This window comes from Nicotiana tabacum, chromosome 10, assembly GCF_000715075.1.
Source record: "Nicotiana tabacum cultivar K326 chromosome 10, ASM71507v2, whole genome shotgun sequence".
Lineage (NCBI taxonomy): Eukaryota > Viridiplantae > Streptophyta > Magnoliopsida > Solanales > Solanaceae > Nicotiana > Nicotiana tabacum.
The window spans coordinates 104,267,400-104,287,352 of NC_134089.1; the positions used below are offsets into that span (position 1 = coordinate 104,267,400).

Consider the following 19,953-nt stretch of genomic DNA (forward strand, 5'->3'; position numbering starts at 1 on the left):
TGGGAACATCTTCCACAACTCTCATGGTTGCTGGAAAAGAAAAGTAAAATTAGAAAAATCAACAAAATTGAAGAAAAAGGTACGAGAAAGTTAGAAGACTCACGTGCAAAATTCCACTTCTCAGGGAAGGGAAATTTCTTATCACCCACTAAACCAACAGTGGGGGGGGGGGCAGCAACAAACCTGGCATACCAGCCACGGTATTTGTCATCTTCAGGGCTAACTAGAACTCTTTTGCTCCTGGCTACTAGTGTAAAAACACCATTACGAAAGAGTCTAGGGGAGTAAAGATGAATTAGATGCGGGAAAGTAAAAGGCACACTGGCTATGTTGGTCAAATGCCTCAAACAGGAAACAACCCTCCATATTATTGGGCCAATTTGACCTAAGTAAACATCAAAAAAATGACAGAACTCGAGAATAACAAGATCGATAGCAGGTTTGGATCCTAATGTGAAAGGGTATGTACAGATAAAGGAAAAACCGGTTAAGTAAGAGGTAATTCTTTGATTCGAAATGGGAATAATGATAGGAAAGTCATGACTCCAATGGTAGTCTCTACGAACTAAAGAAATCAAACATTCAGTGATTTGAGTGGGATAGATATCAGCACGATCTAAAGAAGATACTTGATTTCTAAGAGATTCTCTGTCATTATAGAAAGATAGTTCCGCAGGAACTATCTCCTCTACTAGAGGTTCATGAAGAGATTCAAAAGATTTCTTACCTCTAGAAGAAGATCTGTGTGAAAGAAAACCTCTAGTTCTAGAAGAAGGGCCAGAACTAGGCAAAGGAAGAGAAGAACCACGCATGGATGAAGATCCTAAATTACGAAGCCTACCTCCTCTTCTGCTCCTACTGGGGGCATTAGGGAAGTTATCAACTATGTGGACCCTTCTAGAGTTAGGGTTTGATGAAGACATGATAGTACGAGGAAGAAACAAACAAAGATTCAAGAACTGAATATTTTGAGAACTTTACGTGATAAAGACAAAAAAGAAAATTATATTTATACTGCGAAGCAACCGTCAAAGGAAAAGGTGCAATGATGGAAAAGTCATAATGAGAACTGACGCTTCGTGGTTAGTGAAGCTGTGAAAAATCCCTAAAAAGCGCTGCAAAGTTGCAGAACCAGTAAAAGGGGTGCCACGCGTGAAGAGCATTAAATGGAAGTGACAAATGAAGCGTTGATTCTGCTATAGTATTAATGGTGACAAAAATTCCCATTTTAATGAATTCCACTTCCCAAATATTCAATTGATGAATAAATGGCAAGTGGGGGGACTATCTGTATTGGGAAAAATTGAGTTTACATATTAAAGTGATTGGAAGATGACGTGTCATGACACGTAGACTGGTCAAAGAGTTATGATTGGCAAAGAGGCACGAGTTGCAACAGATACGAGCAGAGGCATAAGGGGAGGCACGAGCGGATACTCAAAAGATTTAACATCCGTACCTATTTAAGTCCAAGAATCAAGGAGAATGAATCTGATAGCACAAGAAAGTATAAATACAGTATTTAATGAGCATTAAATACTAAAAACGTTAGAGGATCTGTATTAAAATACAATGATTATGTAACGTAGCATTTAATGTCTTTAATTATCTATAATTGCCTTATTATGATAAAGGCAAAATACATATTTCCAAGATAGCTATAAAAGGGAAAAAAATGGGTCAATTGTAAGGACACGAAATACAATCTAAATACATTGGTTTACTTTGTTATCTTATTGTTGGCAAAAATCACTTTCCTTTATTCATTCTTTGATTATCAGTAACCCGAGTTTTCTAAATTAAGGCTTTAACCGAAATTCCACTTTTTGGTTAAACAATGATATCAAATAAAAATATAGGAGTAAATATTAACTTGAATATATTGACTGAGATGATTGAGTACTTTTGTGGGACATAATATTTTCCTTTATAGAGTTAGCTAAATAGGATCAACGATCATTATTTTTCTTAAAATTTTATTTTCTATTTTTAATATAATTTTTAAAAAAATATACTCATTGAAATAGGATACACGCGCAACACGGTGTACCCTAAGACTAGTTATAATAAATATCTAATAGAATTATTTAAGTTTCTTTACTATTTCATTGTGTATTTTAGTGGATTGAAAATATATAGTATATTTTGCGGTTTGAAGATTGAGAATGATTGTATAATATAGTGCTTTGAATGCTTTTCATAGTCTTTGCTTTTTGGTGAGTTTGTTTATGTCAGTTCACTATATACTAACTATAGTAGAATTCTTCATACTTGTAAGTGCGTGGATACTTTGAAAGCTAAAAGTTCATGTTTGTAGTATTAAAAATTATGTTGGATACTTTGAAACAAATGTTTCAAAAAGACACCGCTAATGTATATTTATTTTAAGAAGGTATATATCTCTTTAATGTTGGGTTAAGAAGGCGCTAAGCAAGTACTCTTGCTCCTTTTCCCTTTTTTTTTTTCTTTCTAAATACCTTCCATTTATTTAGAAAATTTATTTGTGTAAATACATACAGATATGAAATTTTTATCTCTTGTATGTCAACTATATTTATAAGATAACATTTGGAAAATTTATTGTTGTTTTTTACAATCGCGCGGAACACGGCATATTTATTAGTTTTAGTTTATATATGAGGGTATTGGATCGAGTAGGTTAGGTCATTCCTATTTTAATTAAATTATTATTTATTAGACTGAAACAAAAAATAAAAAATCGTGTCACTATAATTTTTGTGAGTTAGTAAAAAATTTATAATTTTCGTGTGAGAAAATATATAATTGTCAGTTGGTGTGGTCATGGTAATCCTTAGCCTAAGAAAAAATGAATACTTTTGAAATTTGTAGTCAAAAACATATCAAAAAGGGGTCCAGAGTATTTGTGGGGTTATAAAAAATTTTTATTAAGGGTAAAATTGTAAGTTTAAGTTAAATTGTTACCAATTTTAGAAATAGGACATTTTTTTGAAACAGACCAAAAGGTAAATAGGTTCACGTAAACTGGAACAGAGGCGACATACAGTACTCTGTAGTAAAATGAACTGTTAGGTTACTGGATGTGGTTCAGAGTTGCTAGTTGCTACGCCCTGGATGTGACACGAACAAGAATCATTCATTGGATTTGGAAGCATGAAGGCATTACTAAGGGAACATTTTTACATATTCTTGCTCATCTACTTGTTGTATTCCATCCACCAGAGTTTTGGCGCTACAGATTATATAACTACAACCCATTTTCTGAAAGATGGCGATGCCAATTGCCAATGTTACTTCAGCTGGTGGAACCTTTGAAATGGGGCTCTTCAGTCCAGGTAATTCTAAGCTTCGTTATGTTGGTATTTGGTACAAGAATATATCTGTTAGGACAGTGGTGTGGGTTGCCAACAGGGAAGCTCCTTTGACCAGTGGATCAGGTATCCTTAAGGTCATTGAGCCAGGTCTTCTTGTCCTTCTTAATGGCACTGACAAAGTTGTATGGTCAACTAATACCTCTAGATCTGTGCAGAATCCCATTGCACAGTTGTTGGATTCTGGAAATCTTATTGTGAAAGAAGCTGGTGATAATAACCCCAGTAATTTCCTCTGGCAGAGTTTTGATCACCCGACTGATACACTATTACCAGGCATGAAGCTTGGTTGGAATTTTGTAACTGGTCGAGAGGTGTACTTGTCATCGTGGAAGAACGAGGAGGATCCAGCTCCTGGCGATTTTACCTATCACTGTGATCCTTCTGGTTATCCACAGAACGTGATCCTGAAAAAGGGCACAGATGTTGTATATCGCTCTGAACCATGGAATGGTCGCCGTTTTAGTGGGGCACCAAACTCTAGAGAAGGTACTTTCTATACATTTGGAGTATTTTCTAGCAAGATAGAGGTGTATTTTACATATAAGCTCCTATATTCAGTTATCGCGAGATTGATAATAAGTCAGAATGGTGTCATACAGTTTTGGACTTGGGGTGACCGACAACAGGGCTGGGTCCCTTTTGTCTTAATGCCCTCAGAAAACTGTGATGATTACAAGTTGTGTGGTGCATATGGTAGCTGCAACAGTCAAGATTCTCCTGTATGTGGTTGCTTAGACAAATTTGTGCCAAAAGATACTGAAGATTGGCGGAAGACAGACTGGTCAGGTGGCTGCGTCCGGAGAACTGCACTAAACTGCCTCCAAGGAGACGTATTTTTGAAGTATTCACATATCAAATTGCCAGACACACGGAACTCCTGGTGCAATGTGACTATGACACTAGAAGAATGCAAGAATATCTGCTCTAAAAATTGCTCTTGTATGGCTTACTCAAATCTTGACATACGAAATGGAGGAAGTGGATGCTTATTGTGGTTCGAGAATCTGCTTGACATTCGGCAGGTACCCAATGAAGAGCAAGATATATACATCAGAATGGCTGGTTCTGAATCAGGTAGGTTTATTGCTGAGTCCGAGTTGCCAGTGATTTCTGATTTATTATACCTGAAGATGAAAAAAGAACTTATGGTTGCAGGTACTTTTAACAAAGCAGACCTTAACTTCAAGTTCGAACTTGTCCTACGCTTGTAAACATCTACTAGTGATATATTAACTGCCAAGTCCTGCTTGGCCGGTATATAGGTGGGAACTAACAAATTCATTAGAAGACAAATGTTACTACTTTAGTGAAATTGATCTGAATTATAAGTTGAATCTCTAAGCATAATGACTGGTTAGACCTCAGTCACTTCCCTGTAAGTAATTGATAGGCACAAAAGTTTTCTACAGACCTAGCAGTTCATATATAGCATCCATCAAGGTAAAAATCTCACTCGCAAGTTGAGAAATTAGATATGACATGCAGTACTACAAAGGCTAGCAAGGTCGTTATAGCTCAATATCAATTATCAACTCCACTAAGGATTGGAGAGACCAAAAAAAAGGCTACGCCCGTGCACTAAGTTCCCGCTATGCGTGGGGTCCGGGGAAGGGCCGGACCACAAGCGTCTATTGTACACAGTCTTATCCTGCATTTTTGCAAGAGGCTGTTTCCACGGCTTGAACCCATGACCTTCTGGTCACATGACAGCATAATTACCAGTTATGCCAAGGCTCCTAAAGAGCCAGAAAGTGAAATTTATTATTTTAATTTGCTGGTTACTTGCAGGTAGTGTACAGCAATCGGATGGAAAGGAAGGAAATGTACTTTTCTGGATTCTTCCATTATCTGTTGGTGTGACTCTGGTAATCCTTAGCCTGCTGGTCTGCTACAGAAGAAGGAAGAACGCTTTACAACTCAAAAAGAAAGGTAAGCTGGATAAGCCCTTTTTTGTCCCGTCTGAGCAAAGTAGAGGAATAGAATAAATGTGAAAACAACTACCTATCTTTTTTGTCTGGTGTTTGCAGAACTCACATAATTTTCTTTTGGCAGGAAGATGGGGATGCAGTGGCAGCTATAAGATAGATTACAACAGGAGTAATTGTGCTGAAGAATTTGAGATACCACTGTTTGACTTATCTATGATAGCCAAGGCTACTAATAACTTTTCAATGGACAAAAAGATTGGAGAGTGCGGTTTTGGACCTGTTTATAAGGTATAAAAACTTGAGGCCTGGTGCAGTTTTGTACAAGAAAAACACCCAATTAGGTATTGAAAATATTAACATGCAGAGATTGTGATGTTTAGGGCACACTTGAAGGACAGGAAATAGCTGTCAAACGGCTGTCTAGAACTTCAACACAAGGAGAAACCGAGTTCAAGAATGAAGTTTTATATATCGCAAAACTTCAACATAGGAATCTGGTGAAGATTCTTGGCTGCTGCATTGAAGGGGAAGAAAAAATGTTGATCTATGAGTACTTGCCAAACGGGAGTCTTGATTCATTTATATTTGGTACAACTTCTCCATCCAATATTGTGCATATTGATTAATAATTGCACTACAATGAACTGGTATCTTTAGGAGTACTTCAATAATCTTCTTCCAATCATGAAAACACAATGAAGCAAGACAAAAACATGTAAGAAAAGAACTAGGAAGTCAGCTGCATAAGAGCGTAATCTATATATAAATATAAAGGAGGGACTAAGAGTGATGACTTGGCACCTCTCTTTGGCCAAGAAACACATTTCTCTTTTTTCTCCTTTTTTGGATTTTTCCCTTATTCTTCTCTTCCCTTCAATTATTACTTATGTAGTAAAAAGCCCCAAAAAATTTAGTTAAAACAATAACCGTGTGCCATTCAAAAGTTACGACCATTTCCGAAGAATCATCAATACATTAAAAGCCCAAGAGTCTCCCTAGGTTAAAAGGCACAAAACTACAATTCATTGTACATCAACTCTCGGTGAAAAATATTTTACAGAAACTCCTCTACCAAAAGTGAGGCGGTATTCACGAAGCTATTGAGCAAATTTTCTGCCTAAGAGCATGGATATTTTGATCGTGAGTCTTAACTAATGCCGCTCAAGTCTGCTTAGGATATTGCAGTTGTGGAACTGTCCCTTATGCATCCTATACGAATGGACTATCTCGCAATTTCTCAGTATTTTACAATAAAATTTTGAATTATCCCAGTTGTGATTTTGATCGCCCCTTATGCATCCTATACGAATGGACTATCTCGCAATTTCTCAGTATTTTACAATAAAATTTTGAATTATCCCAGTTGTGATTTTAATCGCCAAAAAGGTCAGAGAAAATTTCATTATTCTTTGTTTTAATTTGAATCTTTAAACGCAATTTAATAATTTTCTTCTTTATAGGTTTCTAATTATGGCTGTAAAAGTCTATATATAAATATAAAAGAGGGACAAAGAGTGATGACTTGGCACCTCTCTTTGGCAAAGAAACACATTTCTCTTTTTTCTCCTTTTTTTGGATTTTTCCCTTATTCTTCTCTTCCCTTCAATTATTACTTATGTAGTAAAAAGCCCCAAAAAATTTAGTTAAAACAATAACCGTGTGCCATTCAAAAGTCACGACCATTTCCGAAGAACATCAATACATTAAAAGCCCAAGAATCTCCCTAGGTTAAAAGGCACAAAACTACAATTCATTGTACATCAACTCTCGGTGAAAAATATTTTACAGAAACTCCTCTACCAAAAGTGAGGTGATATTCACGAAGCTATTGAGCAAATTTTCTGCCTAAGAGCATGGATATTTTGATCGTGAGTCTTAATTAATGCCGCTCAAGTCTGCTTAGGATATTGCAGTTGTGGAACTGTCCCTTATGTATCCTATACGAATGGACTATCTCGCAATTTCTCAGTATTTTACAATAAAATTTTGAATTATCCCAGTTGTGATTTTAATCGCCCCTTATGCATCCTATACGAATGGACTATCTCGCAATTTCTCAGTATTTTACAATAAAATTTTGAATTATCCCAGTTGTGATTTTAATCGCCAAAAAGGTCAGAGAAAATTTCATTATTCTTTGTTTTAATTTGAATCTATAAACGCAATTTAATAATTTTCTTCTTTATAGGTTTCTAATTATGGCTGTATAAATCTATATATAAATATAAAGGAGGGACTAAGAGTGATGACTTGGAACCTCTCTTTGGCCAAGAAACACATTTCTCTTTTTTCTCCTTTTTTTGGATTTTTCCCTTATTCTTCTCTTCCCTTCAATTATTACTTATGTAGTAAAAAGCCCCAAAATATTTAGTTAAAACAATAACCGTGTGCCATTCAAAAGTCACGACCATTTCCGAAGAACATCAATACATTAAAAGCCCAAGAGTCTCCCTAGGTTAAAAGGCACAAAACTACAATTCATTGTACATCAACTCTCGGTGAAAAATATTTTATAGAAACTCCTCTACCAAAAGTGAGGCGGTATTCACGAAGCTATTGAGCAAATTTTCTGCCTAAGAGCATGGATATTTTGATCGTGAGTCTTAACTAATGCCGCTCAAGTCTGCTTAGGATATTGCAGTTGTGGAACTGTCTCTTATGCATCCTATACGAATGGACTATCTCGCAATTTCTCAGTATTTTACAATAGAATTTTGAATTATCCCAGTTGTGATTTTAATCGCCCCATATGCATCCTATACGAATGGACTATCTCGCAATTTCTCAGTATTTTACAATAAAATTTTGAATTATCCCAGTTGTGATTTTAATCGCCAAAAAGGTCAGAGAAAATTTCATTATTCTTTGTTTTAATTTGAATCTTTAAACGCAATTTAATAATTTTCTTCTTTATAGGTTTCTAATTATGGCTGTATAAATCTATATATAAATATATAGGAGGGACTAAGAGTGATGACTTGGCACCTCTCTTTGGCCAAGAAACACATTTCTCTTTTTTCTCCTTTTTTTGGATTTTTCCCTTATTCTTCTCTTCCCTTCAATTATTACTTATGTAGTAAAAAGCCCCAAAAAATTTAGTTAAAACAATAACCGTGTGCCATTCAAAAGTCACGACCGTTTCCGAAGAATCATCAATACATTAAAAGCCCAAGAGTCTCCCTAGGTTAAAAGGCACAAAACTACAATTCATTGTATATCAACTCTCGGTGAAAAATATTTTACAGAAACTCCTCTACCAAAAGTGAGGCGGTATTCACGAAGCTATTGAGCAAATTTTCTGCCTAAGAGCATGGATATTTTGATCGTGAGTCTTAACTAATGCCGTTTGCAAGTCTGCTTAGGATATTGCAGTTGTGGAACTGTCCCTTATGCATCCTATACGAATGGACTATCTCGCAATTTCTCAGTATTTTACAATAAAATTTTGAATTATCCCAGTTGTGATTTTAATCGCCCCTTATGCATCCTATACGAATGGACTATCTCGCAATTTCTCAATATTTTACAATAAAATTTTGAATTATCCCAGTTGTGATTTTAATCGCCCCTTATGCATCCTATACGAATGAACTATCTCGCAATTTCTCAGCATTTTACAATAAAATTTTGAATTATCCCAATTGTGATTTTAATCGCCAAAAAGGTCTGAGAAAATTTCATTATTTTTTGTTTTAGTTTGAACCTTTAAACACAATTTAATAATTTCCTTCTTTATAGGTTTCTAATTATGGTTGTATAAATTATGTAAACGTCCACTAACAGAGTAGATAACACGTGGACAATAGAACTTCTTTGCGATAATCTCATTTGATCGCCATGGTAAAAAAAAAATCTCATTGCTTTAATTAAGATCTTTACCAATTCTAAATCCTCCAAGAATTGTAAGCTTTCATTCATTATAAAGGTCTATTGTTATGCAAAATTATTCCGATCACCAAATTAAATCACTTTTTGCTGGTGCTAAACAAAAGATCATTGGTGATAACCTATTGATTGATGTATGACATTCTTCAGATGGCATTATCAAGTCTTTCAGAGGTACTTAAGATAATTGGTGAGAATGAGTTCTCCGATTAACAATACCCATATATAAAACATTAGGAGCATTGCATCATCTTTCTTTTTTGTTGGATTGGCAGGGTCTGAATTGTTTGAGCAGCTTTTTGGTATTAGTTTTTCATAATAAGTCTTCACATTTGTTTGTTCAGGATCATAACAAGGGAAGACTAGACTGCTTTTATTACCTCATTGCAGTATTACGCATTCTAAATTTGGGATATTTTCTTTCATGTAAGAAAGCGTTGGTATGTTATATCATTTATATATATATGCGTGATTTTTTTCAAGAATACAGTAAGTTTTATAGTCCGAAAAAATGATACTTCTCTTAGTTAATATTTCAAGTGCAATTTGTGGTTATGAATTGTAGATAATTTATTTTATTACATCAATATTATCTAAGAAATTCACGTATTTTCATTTGTTGCTTTAATGAAGATCCTTTACATATAAAAGAGGGTCATTAAAATCTGATGTGGTACCTCTCATCATTCAGAATACATATTTTCCTTTTTTCTCAGTTTTTGGGTTTTTACCCTATTTTCCTATTTATTTGCTATACTAAAAACCAAAAGTCACATATTAACTTCTATTAATTACGCTTGTCTCTTTAATTTTTTTTTCCGTTCTTTTTTGGCGACTTACCCTTCTCAAAACGTTTTCCGTATATTTTCTCCAACGTTTCATTGAAAAGGCACCGCACCTGTTAAAGAAACCAAAAAGTTACGTTTCATTGCCGCTGCAGCTTTGAGTTTAGGGTTTTGATGGGTTGGTAGGGTAGTCACTTTGCTGCTAAAGTTTCTATATCTTTGGCGTATAACATATTTATGTATATCTTCTAAATGCATTTTTATTTTATTATTTGGTGTTTTACTTTTTGCTCCTTATTCTTCTTCTTTTTTTAAATGACTGAGTTAATTGGGTCATAAAAAGAGTTGGATTAGCATTAGTTCAATTACTCTAACTAATTTTTTGTTAGCTTTTTATGAAGTTAATTTTTCATATGTGTTTTGTTGCGTTTTTAGTACTTTCTGTTAAAAATGGATTTAAAAATTGAGATTATGAATGATTTTAAAAGTTATGATGCAAACAAGACAGATTGTTGGGTCTGTAGCCAGTTTTCTTCATCCTTGATGCTTCTAATATGTCAACAAATATATTCGCAGAGGCACCATTGCAAAGAGCAAACTCAATAGCAAATCAAGTACTTACATCATAAAAAGGTTAGAAGTGTTTACAATCACTTCAACTTTCGTACTATTTTTAGTTCGTCTATGTTCTTACTTCTTTTTATCTTGATTCTTGATATTGTTTGCTTATTTGAATTAGCAGGATTTTTATTTTTGAAGGTCCCACGAAACGTATCTATCTTTTTTTTCTTCTCAACTTTTACTTTTTCCTAATTTTCCCATTTATTTTTTTAAGCATCTTAATTATAAACCATCACTAGTAGAATCACCCGCGCTTCGCGCTACATATTAGTAAATTTACAAAGAGACCAACAGGCTAAATAATATAGTTATATCATTCTTTTTTTTAGTAGAAAAAAAACACTTTTAAACAATATATATATTGGGTTAATTCACATGTTAGTTCATAAATTTATTCATTTAGAGCAAATACTTCTATGCAATGCTATATATAGTTTATTATACATTACCAAGGAAATTATTTATATAATTAAGAAAGATTTAAGGAGATTCAGAAAAATTAAAATTCCATAAATTTTATTTTAAAGCTACTCTACTAATTACACAAATAAAATTATTTTTATTAGTTGTATATTAGAAAAGGAAATCGTATAAATGAAATACAAAGTTTTTATTAGCATCAAATAATCGTTAGGAAAGACTACCGCCTCTTGTCATTGCAACATATTTTAAAACTTTTTGAGTTTAAATCATACACGTGGAGGGTACAAAGATTTCTAGAAAATAAGCAAACTATAAAATTGAGAATATAATATTATGATTGAGAAAAGCAAGAGTCCGAACTCTTATATTCTTTCTTGTAAATGCATATTGTACAAATAACTATAATTGCAAATGAAATTAAATTTTGAATCAAATCATCAATAGATTCTCGAGGGACAAAAATACAAGAGTGGTCAAATACTCTCTCACTCTCTCTCTTTGAGAGTGAACTCGAACCTTTAATTTTGTTATATACTAATATTTTAATTTTCATATTATTGCTAATTTTCTATCAGAAATTAGAAAATTATATATATGTATTAGTTATTTGTTAATTGAATTTTTGTTTATAAACTCAATTTAAAGTTAAAAATTAAAAACTGTATTATTCTAAACATGCATTTATTGAGATGCTTATTTTATTGAGCAAGTGCAACATTATATTAAAGAAAATGACACACACGTTAAAGAATAAAAATCAGAAAGTATTTGCATACCATTCAAGTTGAGAAAATATTAGTTACAAACTTAAAATAAGAAAATGAACTAAAACTAATCTTGTATAAATGCTATAATAAAAAAAAATTAATTATTGCCTCACAGTAGTTGCTCATGCATTTTGCTAATTCTTAAAGCAGAATTACGACATGAAATTATGGAAAATGTATTCTATAATTACCAATGAATGAAATAAAATATTGTTAATTACCTTCAAAATGGACTGGATTGATGCTTGACTTTACAATTGAATCAGCGGCTAAAGGAAGTAAACTGAAGAATTGGCACTGGAAAACGAAAAGAAAGCCAAGTTGGGTTCACAGTTAGTAGTCTTCCATTTATTAAGAGACACTTCCCGACAGGCAACTGCTTTTAATTACTACATGTATATACTTTAACTTTGAAACGACGCACTCTTTCATTTCCCGGAAGGCATATAGCACCTAAACGTAAACGGCAAAAATATGAAAGAAGTCAAAAATTTGAGAAATTAGAAAAATGTTATTCTGGTTAAAGAAGCTGCCACATCACCGGATCAATGTCCCTCAATTATATATATATAGATTCCTCTTGATGAAAAGTTGGCCCCGTTTTATTTCTTCCTCTTTAAAAATTAATTCCTCTATGGTTGTTTCTCCTCTGTGTTCTATTGTTCATCTCTCTACATTTGTTTGAGAATCCACAAATATTATAGGTACTCTTTCGATCTTCTCTTTTTGGAAGTCAAGGTACTCCTTTTTTTCTTTTCGTGTTTAGTTGCCTTCAATATACTTCGCCTATTTTATTTCCACATGACTTTGAAATATTAATCATTACGAATATGCAATCAGTCCGTTTGTCATTTCAAGTCATAGTTGAAGATAAAGGCATTATTCGCTTAGCCGAGTAACGAACAACAGCATCATCAACTTAAAGAATATAATGGTATTGGACTACTACGATACTGCAAATTGCTCTCATAAACAGAGAATATGAATCTATGCAAATATTTAACTTTTTTGCTTCTTCCTTATTTTTTTTTCATTTATTGTAAGTTTATGAACCTTATGGTATTCCTCCATGTTTACTTAGTTTGTAAGTTTATGAACTTTATGGTATTCCTCCATGTTTCGTATAAAAATTCATATTTTTGCTTCATTAGGACCTTTACCCAAGGTTATTCCTTTCATCGCATATTTGGAGTAGTAATATCATTTGTTCTATAATAAGTTACTGTTTTCTAATTATCACAATGGTTATTTGGATACAGGAGGTGTCGCAAAATTCCTTACAATCCTAAAATTTTGGATGTTCCATGTATGAATTGTACATATGGATGCACCATCTAACTCTCTAAATAAGTTCTGGGTTAAGTTTTTCATATTTTAATTTTTGGTTATGTATTTTCATTTTAAATTTTAGCTGAGCAATATTTTATTTTCTATTGTTATTTTAAGCTTTAGTTTATTGTGTGTCAATGAAGAAATAGGAGGAGAAGAAAAAATTATTTAGCATGTTTAACTTGTAAGGATTTTTTTTTTGTTTAGTTGTATCCATGTTACAGCTGTAAAACTTCAGTTAAAACCGCTCTCAGTTTGGTTTGTAATATAAATTAAAGACAATTGGCCTTAAAGAATTTAGTATTTGAAATTTTCACCATCTAATTTTTACTTTTGCAATTATATTTAAAAAACGGTCTTCTTTAACTGACAGAATTAAATTTTTTATTTCCTTTTTGAACATCCTATTTGCAGTCTCTAATGGAAGGACGGATTTTAGGGAGAAACTGGTTATATCCGCTCGCACGCATTTAAGTTAGATAGAGAAATGATGTATCTTTTATTCATTTATGCAATAGATCGACTATTTAATTTTGACATTCTCAAAGGGCTACAGAAAAAGGCGAAAGCCAAAATGCCAATAATTAATCAAGAAGAGCGAAAGGTGATAGAGAAATAAAAGAAAACAAAATAGTTGTGCTAAGAGCTAGCTTAAAAGAAGAAAATAACTCGAGATCGAATGTAAAGTTTAGGTTAAATGAAGATATTAATTTAGCTTGGCTTTTTAAATGTAGATATTCTCCCTTAAGCACGACTTAACTACGACATTATGTAAGATTTCGGTCAATGATTCCTAATCAATTAAACCAGATATAATTGATGATATTATTAAGATTTCAAACAACATTAACCAGATAAGATTAATTCAAGGATAAATGATAATACGATTTTCACACACACATATATACACACTATGTACTAAAGTTTGTTATTGAATAATTTTGTGTGGAAGTACAGGTTGTCGTAGTTTTAGTAACATTACTTTTGTTCCTTAGATATGCAGAGTGCCATAGTATTTTATAAATTCATGGTTATTTTTATGACCGCGCGAAGCGCGGGCTAATACACTAGTAGTGATATACTTTGCAGCCCAACCATATGATATTCTTTTTTCCAAATAGAGGATGTACTTTAGTTTTATGTTTTGGTACTTACTTTCTAGCGTATTAACGGGCCAACAAATATTTTGGCAGATGACACACAAAGCAGGGTACTAGACTGGCCTAAGCGCTTTCACATTATTAATAGTATAGCTCGGGGACTTATGTATCTGCATCAAGATTCTCAATTGACAATAATTCACAGAGACCTGAAAGCTAACAACATCTTGTTAGACAAAGATATGAATCCGAAGATATCAGACTTCGGATTAGCAAAAATATGCGAAGAGGATGACATTGGAGCCATGACAAACCGAGTTGTTGGAACATAGTAAGAATCTCTATTGAGTAGTTGGAAATTTGACCCTGAGATAAATTTTGATATAGTTAAAGTCATGTTTTTCAGCATTAGTAATTTTATTATTTTACGTACATCTTTATGCAGTGGGTACCGCTCACCAGAATATGCATTGCACGGGAAATACTCAGTAAAATCAGATGTATTTAGCTTTGGTATATTAGTACTGGAAATTGTGAGTGGGAAATGCAACAGAAGATTCTCTCATCCAGACCATAGCATCAATCTACTTGGACATGTAAAAATTTTAATTTGCTCTATTATATTTACCTGTTCGAGTTATCTACTAGTAAAGTATCTGGCAAAACTAGTGATACTAATAATCTTGAAACATGTACAGGCATGGAAACTCTATAAAGAAGGTAGGTCAATCGACCTACTTGATGAATGCCTAGGTGATTCTTGTTCGACAACTCAAGTGGTACGATCAATCTGCGTTGGTCTATTATGTGTCCAACAATGTCCTGAAGATCGCCCAAGTATAAGGCTGCTTGGTGGGCCGGGCCTGAACCGGACCGGACCGGACCCGCGGTCCTAACGGGCCTGGTGGGTCTGGTGGGCCGGTCCTGGTGGTCCTGAGAAGCCCGTGACGGGCCGGTCTTGTACTATTAGCTCACGAGCCCGGGACCGTTTAGCCCGGGGCCGGTCCTGGCGGGCCTGGCGGGCCCAACGACTATTTTTTTTTTTTTAAAAAAAAATTAAAATTCTCCAACGGCCATATTTAAAATCTAGCCGTTTGGGCTGAAAATATGACCGTTTTTAAGTTTAAAAAATGGCCATTTGGCCCCCAAACTTTATATAATTACACTTTTCCCCATTTTTCAACTATAAATACCCCCTCATTCTTTCATTTTTATTCACCAATTCATCAATATCTCTCAATCTCTCTCAATCTCTCTACTACAATTACTTAATTTATTGTTGAAATTTCGTGAAAAATTGTGAAGTTGTTGAATTGAAGTTTTCAAGTGTTCAACGATTTTCAATTTTCAAGAAGTTGTTCGGCAATCCGGTAAACTCGTTTCAACTCTTACGTTTTAAGAATATATTTTTGTGTGGTTTAGTTTGCATAATTATAATTAATATGGCATTTACTTTGAAAAAAATGTTTGGTAAAGGAAAAGATAAAACCGGTGAAAGTAGTGGCCAACGAAAAGATAATTATGTTGCACCAGGTGAAAGATTAGATGATGAAATTATGAATGCTCTTTATCCTAATGAAACCATCTTAGAAAATAATGAGGAAAATGAGCATGATGATGAAACCCAAGCACCGGATTTAGATGATACACCTACTAGTCCTCTTAATAACCCAACTGATGCACCGGTCGACCCACCTGTAGAAACTCCTACTTTTAATAGAGAACCTGCTAAACGCCTAGAAACATCATTAGTTTGGAATTTTTTTACTCAAGTAAGAGAACAAAATAAGGCTAAGTGTAAAACTTGTGGGAAATTAATGGCGCATAAATATACTGGAGACCGTAGCGGCACGGGTAGTTTGACTAGGCACATAAAAACACACCCTAGAGATAAGGCTAGATTTTTTCAAATGAAAGCGCAGCTAGAGGGGACAAGTGTAGATTCTGCGGTTAACCCTAGTACAGGTTCAAATCTAGTTCAACCAGGAATTAACATTGTCACCGGAGGTATTTTATATTACGATCCAAATAGAGATCGTGAAGAATTAGCAAAGATGATTACTGTTATGTGCTTACCTTATACTTTTGCATCTAATCCTAATTGGGTTCATTATATTAGAAGAGTTTTTAATCTTACTTATAAAGGTTGGCCTCGCGCAACAGTTAAGAGTGATATTTATAAATTCAAACATGAATATGAACAATATTTGCGGTATTTATTTACTCATATACCTAATCAGATTTCTATTACTACTGGTATTGGTAGAAGTGGTAATGATTGTGATTATATAACTGTTACAAGTCATTGGATAGATGAGGAATGAATAATGCAAAAACGCATAATTGCATATAGAATAATTAATTCGCATCACACGGGTAAGTTTATAACTAACACAGTTGCAGATATTTGTAGATATTTTTGCTTTAGCGATAAAATAATGGCAATTTCTATGGATAATGCTTCTAGTAACACTAGTGCTATAGGCATGCTTACAACAACACTAAATCGTGCATTTACTAATATTTTCCATGTTAGATGTATTTGTCATATTTATCATTTAATTGTCGGTGATGGTATGCGAATTTTAAACATAGAAATTGAAAAGGTTAGAATGACTCTTAATTGGCTTTTTTATTCAAACCCTAGAAGTAAACTTAGAGAGTATTTTAAAAATGTGATGAATATGGCCTTAGAGAAAGAAAGGTTCCTAAACCTTGCCCGACTAGATGGAATTGTATGTACGAAAGTTTAGTAGTTGCATATGAATATAGAAACCCAATTAATGCAACGTTTAATTCTCGGGTAGGTGGTGAGGATGATGATGAAATGCTTACTACTCAAGATTGGACGAATGTTAAAATTCTTTTAGATTTTTTAGAACATTTTCAAATTGCTACAAATGCATTTTCTGGGCAATATTATCCTACTATTTCAAACTGTTTAGTTTATATTGCAGCACTATCTGATTTGTTTGTTGAATTTGGTGAGGGTGGAGACATTTATGAACTTGCTATAAATGAAATGAAACAAAAGTTTAAAAAATATTTTTTTCCTATCCCTCCTATTTATGGTCTTGCTGCAATGTTAAATCCTACAATGAATTTTGTCACATCTTCCTTAGTTTTTTTTCCTTCTAATGGTGGTATTAGTACCTTGTTGTGCTCATTCCATTGGGGGAAGGATGACTAAGAAAGATATGCCATTTTTGGTAATAAAATTTGTTGCTTCTACCCTTGAATATCTTTTCGCAATATTTCTTTGTATTTACTTAGAATTATTTATAAGCTACAATATATACATAACATACAATATATACTACAAGAAAATATATAAGTAATAAGATACAATATATACTACAAGAAAATATATAAGAGAATATATATACATAAGATACAATATATATACTACAAGAAAATATATAAGAGAATATATATACATAAGATACAATATATACTACAAGAAAATATATAAGAGAATATATATACATAAGATACAATATATATACTACAAGAAAATATATAAGAGAATATATATACATAAGATACAATATATATACTACAAGAAAATATATAAGAGAATATATATACATAAGATACAATATATATACTACAAGAAAATATATAAGAGAATATATATACATAAGATACAATATATATACTACAAGAAAATATATAAGAGAATATATATACATAAGATACAATATATATACTACAAAGAAAATATATAAGAGAATATATATACATAAGATACAATATATACTACAAAAAAATATATAAGAGAATATATATACATAACATACAATATATACTACAAGAAAATATATAAGTAATAAGTTATAATATATATACATAAGATACAATATATATACTACAAGACAATATATTATGCATGACAATTTAGTGTTTTACTATTGTTTTGTTATTTTTCTTTTTCGTCAAGCACTTTAATAATTAGATCTACATATATACTACATATATATTTTTAATATAGCTATGATACTACAAAAAATTGCCTTAAAAAAACCGCTAGGCCCGCAAAGTCCACGAGCCCGGCCCGTTAAGCTCAGGACCATGTGGGCTTACGGGCCGGTTCCACCCGTTAAGCCCACGAAGCCCGGGACCGCCAGAACCCAGGCCCACGAAGCCCGGCCCGTTTAGCCTACGAAGGCCCGGGACCGGCCCAGAATACAGCACTACCCAAGTATGTCTTCTGTTGTTGTGATGTTAAACAATGAAGGTGTATTGCCACAGGCTAAACATCCAGGTTTTTACATAGAAAGAAATGCAAAGGATGAGGAATTTTCTTCTAGCCAATATGCAAATGTAAATGTTACTATGAGTAAGACCCCCATCACAACATTAGATGCCAGATAGTTAACACGGATTCACTTGTTTGCGACAAGCAGGGGCGAAGTTACGTGCGACATTGACCGCCCTTTACCAAAAAATTATACAGTGTATAAGGTAAAATATTACTTGTTTTTGATTAAAACATAGATTTTGAACAGCCTTGTATAGCCCACTAGCAAAGGATAATCAAAATTTGAATACCTGTATACGGGTGAAATCGGGAGGCCTGATTTCACGATCACTGTGTCTCTCCCTTAGCTTCAAAAAAAGGCTCGAAGACCCGGGGGAGCAACTCGAAGCTTCGACCTCGAAGGTTCTTCACACTCGACCTCGATGCAGCATGAGTCGATGGTTATTAAGGGTAAGCGGGAAGTTCCCTAAGCATGTGGTCCAAACTGGCATCACCTGCAAGAATAGTACCAGTCTGCACCAGACTGCTAGGTAGTTGTGCCAGCTATCTTACTTTGTAATAAATATATATGTACGATGAAGGGCTTCCCTTCTCCTATATAAAGGGGACCTTTACTGTTTTTTGGGATTCATTCCAACAACATTGAATATATTAGAACATTCTCTTTGCTCCCTAACCCATTCTCTCTTGACTCCATTATTTACATTTATTGCTTGCATTAACCATGTTCTAGTTATTGTTCTTCCGTTATTGCTCATTATTGGCTATAAAGAGTCGCCATCAAATTTGTCGTAGTTGTTAATCATCCATCGACTGCCCTTGGTCGTGCATCAATTATCCTCGGCAGGGCTTTCGACTCGACCTCGAGACCCCAAATTCGCAAGCTCGAGGCCCCGATTATTAGCCATTCGGTTTGATTACCACATTGTTTTCAAGCTATTATTTGTTTCCAAGTCTTTTACTTAGCATCCATTGCCTAAAAACTAGTATAAAAAACATATCACATATTTTTAGAACCACAAAATCAAATCTAGTTGTTATTACCATTTTCGCGGTAAATAGTTTGGCGCCCACCGTGGGTCTAAAAATAATAGTGATTGTTTTCTTGCTAGTTTACTACATAACGCAAGTTACCTTTCACACTTTTTCTTGTCCAAGATCTTCGATTTCAGGTCAAAATGTCTAATCCAATAAACGCACCTGAAAATAACAGCCTTAAAGACTATAGAAAAGACGATATGGTTATTCCAGGTATGGGTGTGCCACCGCAAAACCCTGAGAGTGCACCAAAACCGATTCCCAAGGGTACGACCTCGTGCAACGCCCAATACGTAATGTCGGTCCCCACATTAACAAGAGCAAATGCCACAAAATTCAGCGAAAAGCTTAGAAAAATCCCACCCGGGAAAAAAGAGAGATTCCTCAGCATGTCGTTCATATGATCATGGGGGGACCGACATCCACCAAGGACCCGTGATCAAACGGATAAAAATGTCCGCTA

The 19,953-nt window shown here is 33.8% G+C and overlaps 1 pseudogene; it reads left to right on the forward strand.

Annotated features, from left to right (window-relative positions):
* The first annotated feature begins 3,132 nt into the window (after positions 1 to 3,132).
* Positions 3,133 to 18,565, forward strand: LOC107795465 (G-type lectin S-receptor-like serine/threonine-protein kinase At4g27290; annotated as a pseudogene).
* Positions 18,566 to 19,953: the final 1,388 nt, after the last annotated feature.